The 8,054-nt window shown below is 40.1% G+C and overlaps 1 protein-coding gene across 1 annotated transcript in view; it reads left to right on the forward strand.

Annotated features, from left to right (window-relative positions):
* Window positions 1-3,905, forward strand: part of bckdhb (branched chain keto acid dehydrogenase E1 subunit beta) — a 56,340-nt gene extending 52,435 nt beyond the window's left edge. Inside the window, exon 11 of the mRNA XM_061916411.1 lies at window positions 3,620-3,905. The gene's annotated coding sequence lies outside the window, so the exon portion shown is untranslated. The remainder of the gene's footprint in view (window positions 1-3,619) is intronic.
* Window positions 3,906-8,054: the final 4,149 nt, after the last annotated feature.

Here is an 8,054-nt window from a genome sequence, read left to right on the forward strand (position 1 = left end):
TCATAGTAACACACCTCAAATGATTTATACTTATTACTTAGGTTAAGGCAGTGGTGTCCAAAATGCGGCCCGGGTACCATTTGCGGCCGGCAGGTAATTTTTTTAACGGCCCCATGGCACATTTTAAAAACACGATTGAAAATGTTTTAAAACGTAATAAGTGATATAAAGGAGCAAGCAAACGGGTGAAATGTAACAACAACATGTTACAATGTTAACTCTAATAACACAAAGCTGCCATGCAGGCTGTTTCTTTCTTTAAAAAATAATAATGAATCAAAATCAATGTCATTATGAATTATTGACCTATTCAAGGTTCCACTAGCATTAAAAGATTACAGTTGGTACAAAATGCGGCTGCTAGACTTTTGACAAGAACAAGAAAGTTTGATCACATTACTGGGGCGGTTTAGCTCGGTTGGTAGAGTGGCCGTGCCAGCAACTTGAGGGTTGCAGGTTCGATCCCCGCTTCCGCCATCCTAGTCAATGCCGTTGTGCCCTTGGGCAAGACACTTTACCCACCTGCTCCCAGTGCCACCCACACTGGTTTGAATGTAACTTAGATATTGGGTTTCACTATGTAAAGCGCTTTGAGTCACTAGAGAAAAAGCGCTATATAAATATAATTCACTTCACTTCACTACGCCTGTACTGGCTCACCTGCACTGGCTTCCTGTGCACTTAAGATGTGACTTTAAGGTTTTACTACTTACGTATAAAATACTACACGGTCTAGCTCCATCCTATCTTGCCGATTGTATTGTACCATATGTCCCGGCAAGAAATCTGCGTTCAAAGGACTCCGGCTTATTAGTGATTCCCAAAGCCCAAAAAAAGTCTGCGGGCTATAGAGCGTTTTCCGTTCGGGCTCCAGTACTCTGGAATGCCCTCCCGGTAACAGTTCGAGATGCCACCTCAGTAGAAGCATTTAAGTCTCACCTTAAAACTCATTTGTATACTCTAGCCTTTAAATAGACTCCCTTTTTAGACCAGTTGATCTGCCGTTTCTTTTCTTTTTCTTCTATGTCCCACTCTCCCTTGTGGAGGGGTCCGGTCCGATCCGGTGGCCATGTACTGCTTGCCTGTGTATCGGCTGGGGACATCTCTGCGCTGCTGATCCGCCTCCGCTTGGGATGGTTTCCTGCTGGCTTCGCTGTGAACGGGACTCTCGCTGCTGTGTTGGATCCGCTTTGGACTGGACTCTCGCGACTGTGTTGGATCCATTGTGGATTGATCTTTCACAGTATCATGTTAGACCCGCTCGACATCCATTGCTTTCCTCCTCTCCAAGGTTCTCATAGTCATCATTGTCACCGACGTCCCACTGGGTCATTATTGTCACCGATGTCCCACTGGGTGTGAGTTTTCCTTGCCCTTATGTGGGTCTACCGAGGATGTCGTGGTGGTTTGTGCAGCCCTTTGAGACACTAGCGATTTAGGGCTATATAAGTAAACATTGATTGATTGATTGATTGAATTACGTCACGTTAAATTTTCCACTTTGAGATATTTTTGGGGGGAAAAGTTGTATATTTTGTGTTTGCCATATAAAAAACTGAGCTGTTTTTTTAAAGAAGGGCTTAAAATGAACAAACAAAAAACATAAACAACAATAAAACTTATAATTCACGAATAGATCTAAAGTAGATCTCGGGATTATTGTGTTAAAAGTAAACAGTAAAAAAAATGTATAATTTATTTTTTAACACTTTAATGAGTAGGACCCTTTTGGATCCCCAATAATTTTAGTGTAATTTGTTTTTAAGTGTCATTGCTCAAAAAATAATAATGAATTAAAATCAATGTTATTATTAGTTATTGTCTTTTTAGGGCTCCAATTATTATATCATCTCAAATATTCCACTTAAAAAAATATTGAGTGATAATATTGCATATTTTGTGTTTTTTCCCCATTAAAAAACAGGGTTTTCGTTGACAAAAAGAGCATACAACTTAAATCTTTAAAATTATTATAATGACAGATGGACTTAATGTTGATCTGGAGATTTAAAACTTGAATAATAATAAAACAAAATGATACTGATTAATGACACATTAAGACAAGACACACATGGACACACCCTTCCGACTATCAGGTACTATTTAAGTCACTAAAACACTAGCAACACAATAGAAAGATGAGGGATTTCCTAGAATTATCCTAGTAAATGTGTCTAAAAACATCTGAATTTTATTTATTTATTATTTTTATTTGTAGTCCTTTGCTATCACTATCCTCAGCCACGAATCTTTCATCCTCGCTCAAATTAATGGGGAAATTGTCGTTTTCCCGGTCCGAATAGCTCTTTTTGTTGGAGGCTCCCATTATAAACAATGTGAGGATGTGAGGAGCCCTCACACGGGTGACGTCATCGTCTGCGACTTCCGGTAAAGGCAAGGCTTTTTTATTAGCGACCAAAAGTTGCAAACTTTATCTTCGATGTTCTCTACTTAATCCTTTCACTAAAAATATGGCAATATCGCGAAATTATCAAGTATGACACATAGAATGGACCTGCTATCCCCGTTTAAATAAGAAAATCTAATTTCAGTAGGCCTTTAAAGAAAGCTGTTAAACAATTAGAAGCACACAGATAGAAAGATAGTACTCGCCGTTTGGGCCGCAGCGAGAAGCACCAGACTTTTCCGGAAGTGACATCACTCAGCGGAAGTTCTAAAGCACATGTGCTTCCCTTCCTTAAAATTTGCATGGACATCAGCTAAAACATGTAAGCAGTCAAAACCCCTTTAATTTGTTTTCTTGTAGCTTAAATCATTCACCTTGCACTCAGTCTGTGTTCAGTCATCTCTTCAATGTAGTGTGGATAGATACTGCAGTGTGGTCACGACCAAAGCAGGCAAAAAGGCCATCAATATTGCTGTGAGCGCTTACAATCTTGTTAAACACAGCTTCAGGATGTAGGCGATTAATCGCGCTTCATTTTTACAGTTCTGGTATTCACATTAGCAGCTTTTAGCTGCACATACTGTATGTGTTTATGGAGGCTGTTATGTTTGCTGGCTGAACCTGCGCGTGAGGCATGATTACTTTCACCATGTGTTTCAAATGTGTTCAGTCAGTAGAGCACAAACGGCTAACTCTGCGGCAAATCAGCACACATGTTCAAAACTCTTGGTGCGTGTTCTTTTCATTCTATTTGGTGTATAGTATAGTGTACAGCGGAACTTCTTAATTTGCTACATAACCGTCAATCTTCTTTTTTGTGTACATCCAGCACCATCACAGATTGATTATTAATGCAATTCAGCTTTTCTCTTGAACCATCAGTGTTCAAGTTCATTGTTAATGTTCAGCAGATTTATGGGACTCTGGGGGCTACATTGTCGCCTTATTGGTTGCAGGAGGGCTCAATAATCCTGTGAACTCGGTGCTTTCAATCATCCACTCTTTGGTTATCCCCCTTTTGTTCTAATTGTGAGTTATAGTTACTGAAGAGTTGGCCTGAGGACCACAGAACCATTAATAATATTCTCAGTCAAATCCAACAGACGTCAACGCTCGTCCTCGCTGTTCACTATCCGTCTCCAGCATGACTTATCCGCCTCATTGGCCATTGTCGCCAAGTGATTCACTTTCTCAATCTCTCTGCCGTTCTAGTGCCAACTCCTGAAGGCCCCAAACTCTGTGCTCTTCCTTTTCCCTCCTCAAGTATCCATTCAGTAGAGGGCGGCCAGAAATAAACACTTTGTTGACCATCCAGTAGGGAAGAAGCATCCAGATGAATCCCAGCTCCCTGTGTACCCTCAGACTTAGCAATTAAAACTGTTACATAACCTGTGGACTCTCTTCTATTACATACATGATGGCTACCATTTGATTATATGATCCTTTGTACAATATATACTGTTGTTTTATTGACTTAATAAAATAGAGTTCTATCATTTGTTGACTCCATAGACTTGTTACTACCTTCATCCTGTCTACTCACACACATACTGTCATCTTGTTTTAAATGGAATAAAACAATTAATGAAAACATACAAGTATTCAAGCTGTTTTTCTGTGTGCCCTCAAGTTTGTTTTGCCACACTCGGGGAAAAAAACTGGATAATTATATAAAATATAAGAGTTTTTAACAGCCTGACGATTTGTTGAAAAAAATAACAAACTTACGTATCACTCAAACTCAGTCTTTGTCTTTGTCATCAGCACTGCTTTTAACCCTTTGATTTTGGGGTTTTATGTTCACAACAGAAAGAACAGTGTGCCAAGGTTAACCAAGTCAAATCATCTTTTTAAGACTACTTTAAGGGTCAATACTTGCTCCACTTTTATTTAAACTTGTTACGAATGACTTGGATTAGTAAATGTGCCTCACAATACGAAGGTCCTGGGTTCGATCCCCGGGCTCGGGGTCTTTCTGTGTGGAGTTTGCATGTTCTCCCCGTGACTGCGTGGGTTCCCTGTGGTTACTCCGGCTTCCTCCCACCTCCCACCTGGGGATAGGTTGATTGGCAACACTAAATTGGCCCTAGTGTGTGAATGTGAGTGTGAATGTTTATCTGTTTGTGTTGGCCCTGCGATGAGGTAGAGACTTGTCCAGGGTGGACCCCACTTTCCGCCCGAATGCAGCTGAGATAGGCTCCGGCAACCCCCGCGACCCTAAAAGGGACAAGCGGTAGAAAATGGATAAATTGCTGAATGACTTCCCTTGGGGTTGCCTAAACTTTATGCACTTTATGATGCGGATATATACAAGAGAAGCTTAAAAAAATAGAATACTGTGCAGAGCTCCACACAAGGTGAAACTAATAGTTGAAAGAGGCTCATAACATGCAACTTAGGATACTTCAAGATTTCTTTTGATATAATCGATGATTATGGCTACAACATCTTTCAGAAAAGATGTTGGGTTTTCAGAGGCTAAGCTTTGATCATCTGAATTATAACAAATGAAAGCTTGACATATATCACTTTTGATGTAATACGTTTACAGTGGGGCAAAAAAGTATTTAGTCAGCCACTGGTTGTGCAAGTTCTCCCACTTAAAATGATGACAGAGGTCTGTAATTTTCATCATAGGTACACTTCAACTGTGAGGGACAGAGTGTGAAAAAAAAATCCAGGAATTCACATTGTAGGAATTTTAAAGAATTTATTTTTAAATTATGGTGGAACATAAGTATTTGGTCAACCATTCAAAGCTCTCACTGATGGAATGAGGTTATGGCTCAAAATCTCACGATACATGGCCCCATTCATTCTTTCCTTAACACGGATCAATCGTCCTGTCCACTTAGCAGTAAAACAGCCCCAAAGCATGATGTTTCCACCCCCATGCTTCACAGTAGGTGTGGTGTTCTTGGGATGCAACTCAGTATTCTTCTTCCTCCAAACACGACAAGTTGATTTTATTCCAAAAAGTTCTATTTTGGTTTCATCTGACCACATGACATTCTCCCAATCCTCTGCTGTATCATCCATGTATCCATTTTGGTATAAACTCAACTCGTCGTGTTTGGAGGAAGAAGAATACTGAGTTGCATCCCAAGAACACCATAACTACTGTGAAGCATGGGGGTGGAAACATCATGCTTTGGGGCTGTTTTTCTGCTAAGGGGACAGGACGATTGATCCGTGTTAAGGAAAGAATGAATGGAGCCATGTATCGTGAGATGTTGAGCCAAAACCTCCTTCCATTAGTGAGAGCTTTGAAATACTTATTTTCCACCATAATTTACAAATAAATTATTTAAAATTCCTACAATGTGAATTCCTGGATTTTTTGTCCACATTCTGTCTCTCACAGTTGAAGTGTACCTATGATGAAAATTACAGACCTCTGTCATCATTTTAAGTGGGAGAATTTGCACAATTGGTGGCTGACAAAATACTTTTTTGCCCCACTGTACATCCCAATTATTATTTTTTTCACATGGGGACGGCGTGGCGCGGTTGGGAGAGTGGCCGTGCCCGCAACCTGAGGGTTCCTGGTTCAATCCCCACCTTCTACCAACTTTTTCATGTCCATTGTGTCCTTGAGCAAGACACTTCACCCTTGCTCCTGATGGGGTCGTGGTTAGCACCTTGCATGGCAGCTCCCGCCATCAGTGGGTGAATGTGTGGGTGAATGTGTAAATAGTGTCCTTGCGCTTTGAGTACCTTGAAGGTAGAAAAGCGCTCTACAAGTATAACCCATTTACATCTTTCTTATTGTTCAATGACTCAGGCTTAGGCCTCGCCCTCAGCAACCAGTCCAGACATCTGTGTACAAACAGGCCCTGAAAATAATAGACAAAAAGCCCAGCCGCTTAATATTTTTGGAACTATGTTGAACTGTAGTGTCTAGTCAGAAAAAAATAAACTCTATGTAATGCATGGTATTGCCAGTTTGTACTATTTTTAGCATCAATGTGAGTCATAGATTCCATTAGGGTCATTGTTGGAGGTTGCTGAGCAATCCTGAATAACCCATTTATAGTTCATCCTAGTTATTTTCAACTTGTGGAAGCAAAAGATGCTCATCACTAAGCATCGACAATTGTTCTTTTCCATTAAATGTCATAGTTTTTCATACTGGTAAAACAACATGGATAAAAAAAAAACAAAAAAACTTTTTTTCCCTCTCTCTTCGAAGCAATTTGAAGTAATGTTGATTCACCAAGTCTGACCATTACTACTTTGCCATGTGTGGCAGTTGCAGTGCAGCTGGTGTTAATAACATAATAACAGTGTTAAAAAAGCAGTGACGACACTGTTAAATGCCCAACCCCAGGCTGACATTAACTGCCACTAAAAAACAAACTCTCTCAGGATTTAGTTCAGTTCATTCTTTTCCAAAAGTTATTGGTTGTATTTTCGCCTCTAAGGAGCGTTTATTTTTTTAAATTTTTTTGGGCTTGTGTCTTTCGAGTTGCGCGTTTCATATTCCTTATTTATATTCCCTTATATTTGGAAACAAAACAGTAATTATATTTGCTAACTATTCATTTTGACTTTTTAATCCAGCAGATTGAACATTAGGAAGCATAACAGTAAGTGCATTGTCAATACAGTTAGTGAGTGCCCCATATACTCTCTGAGGCATCATTTATTACTGTGTATGAATGAAAAAATTTATTGTAATCTACAAATTCCAATTTCAGTCCCTTTATACATTGCACTTCAAATAGTACAGTTTCGGCTCATCTCAGTTTTTTTTTAAGGATTTTTAAAAACATTTTAAAAGACATAGAAAAACAAATGTTGTTCTAAATTAAAGGCCTACTGAAACCCACTACTACCGACCACACAGTCTGATACTTTATATATCAATGATGAAATATTAACATTGCAACACATGCCAATACGGCCGGTTTAGTTTACTAAATTGCAATTTTAAATTTCCCGCGAAGTATCCTGTTGAAAACGTTGCGCGTGACGTCACGGATTGTAGCGGGCATTTTTTTCCAGCCCGATCCAAGCTATAAGTAGTCTGCTTTAATCGCATAATTACACAGTATTCTGGACATCTGTGTTGCTGAATCTTTTGCAATTTGTTCAATTAATAATGGAGACGTCAAAGAAGAAAGATGTAGGTGGGAAGCGGTGTATTGCGGCCGCCTTTAGCAACACAAACACAGGCGGTGTTTCATTGTTTACATTCCTGAAAACTGGCGGTGAGGCTTTACTATGGAACAAAGCGGTCAAGCGAACATGGTTCCCTACCACATGTCAACCGTCAGGTTGGTGAGAAAATGGTGGCAATAAGTCTGCTCTTACCGTAGACATGAGCGGAGAGTTTGCGTCGTTCTTCCTGCAGCTGCGGACCCTCTTGCTTCCTCCCACTGGCCGCCAAATGCTTCCACCGTGGAGGAGGGGGAAATAAAATCTCAGCCTGGCTGCCTTGCCTCGTCGAGAAACGTGGCTTCCCATGTAGACACTGGCGGTCACCACGCCCGTGACCACACCCCTCCAACTTTCAGGTACAACCATATAATCTCACTAAAACACTAGTAACACAATAAGCAGATAAGGGATTTTCCAGAATTATCTTAGTAAATGTGTCTGATAACATCTAAATCGCTCTCACTGCCCTCGCCTTTTTTTTTTC

Source organism: Nerophis ophidion, linkage group LG11 (genome assembly GCF_033978795.1).
Source record: "Nerophis ophidion isolate RoL-2023_Sa linkage group LG11, RoL_Noph_v1.0, whole genome shotgun sequence".
NCBI classification, from domain to species: Eukaryota; Metazoa; Chordata; class Actinopteri; order Syngnathiformes; family Syngnathidae; genus Nerophis; species Nerophis ophidion.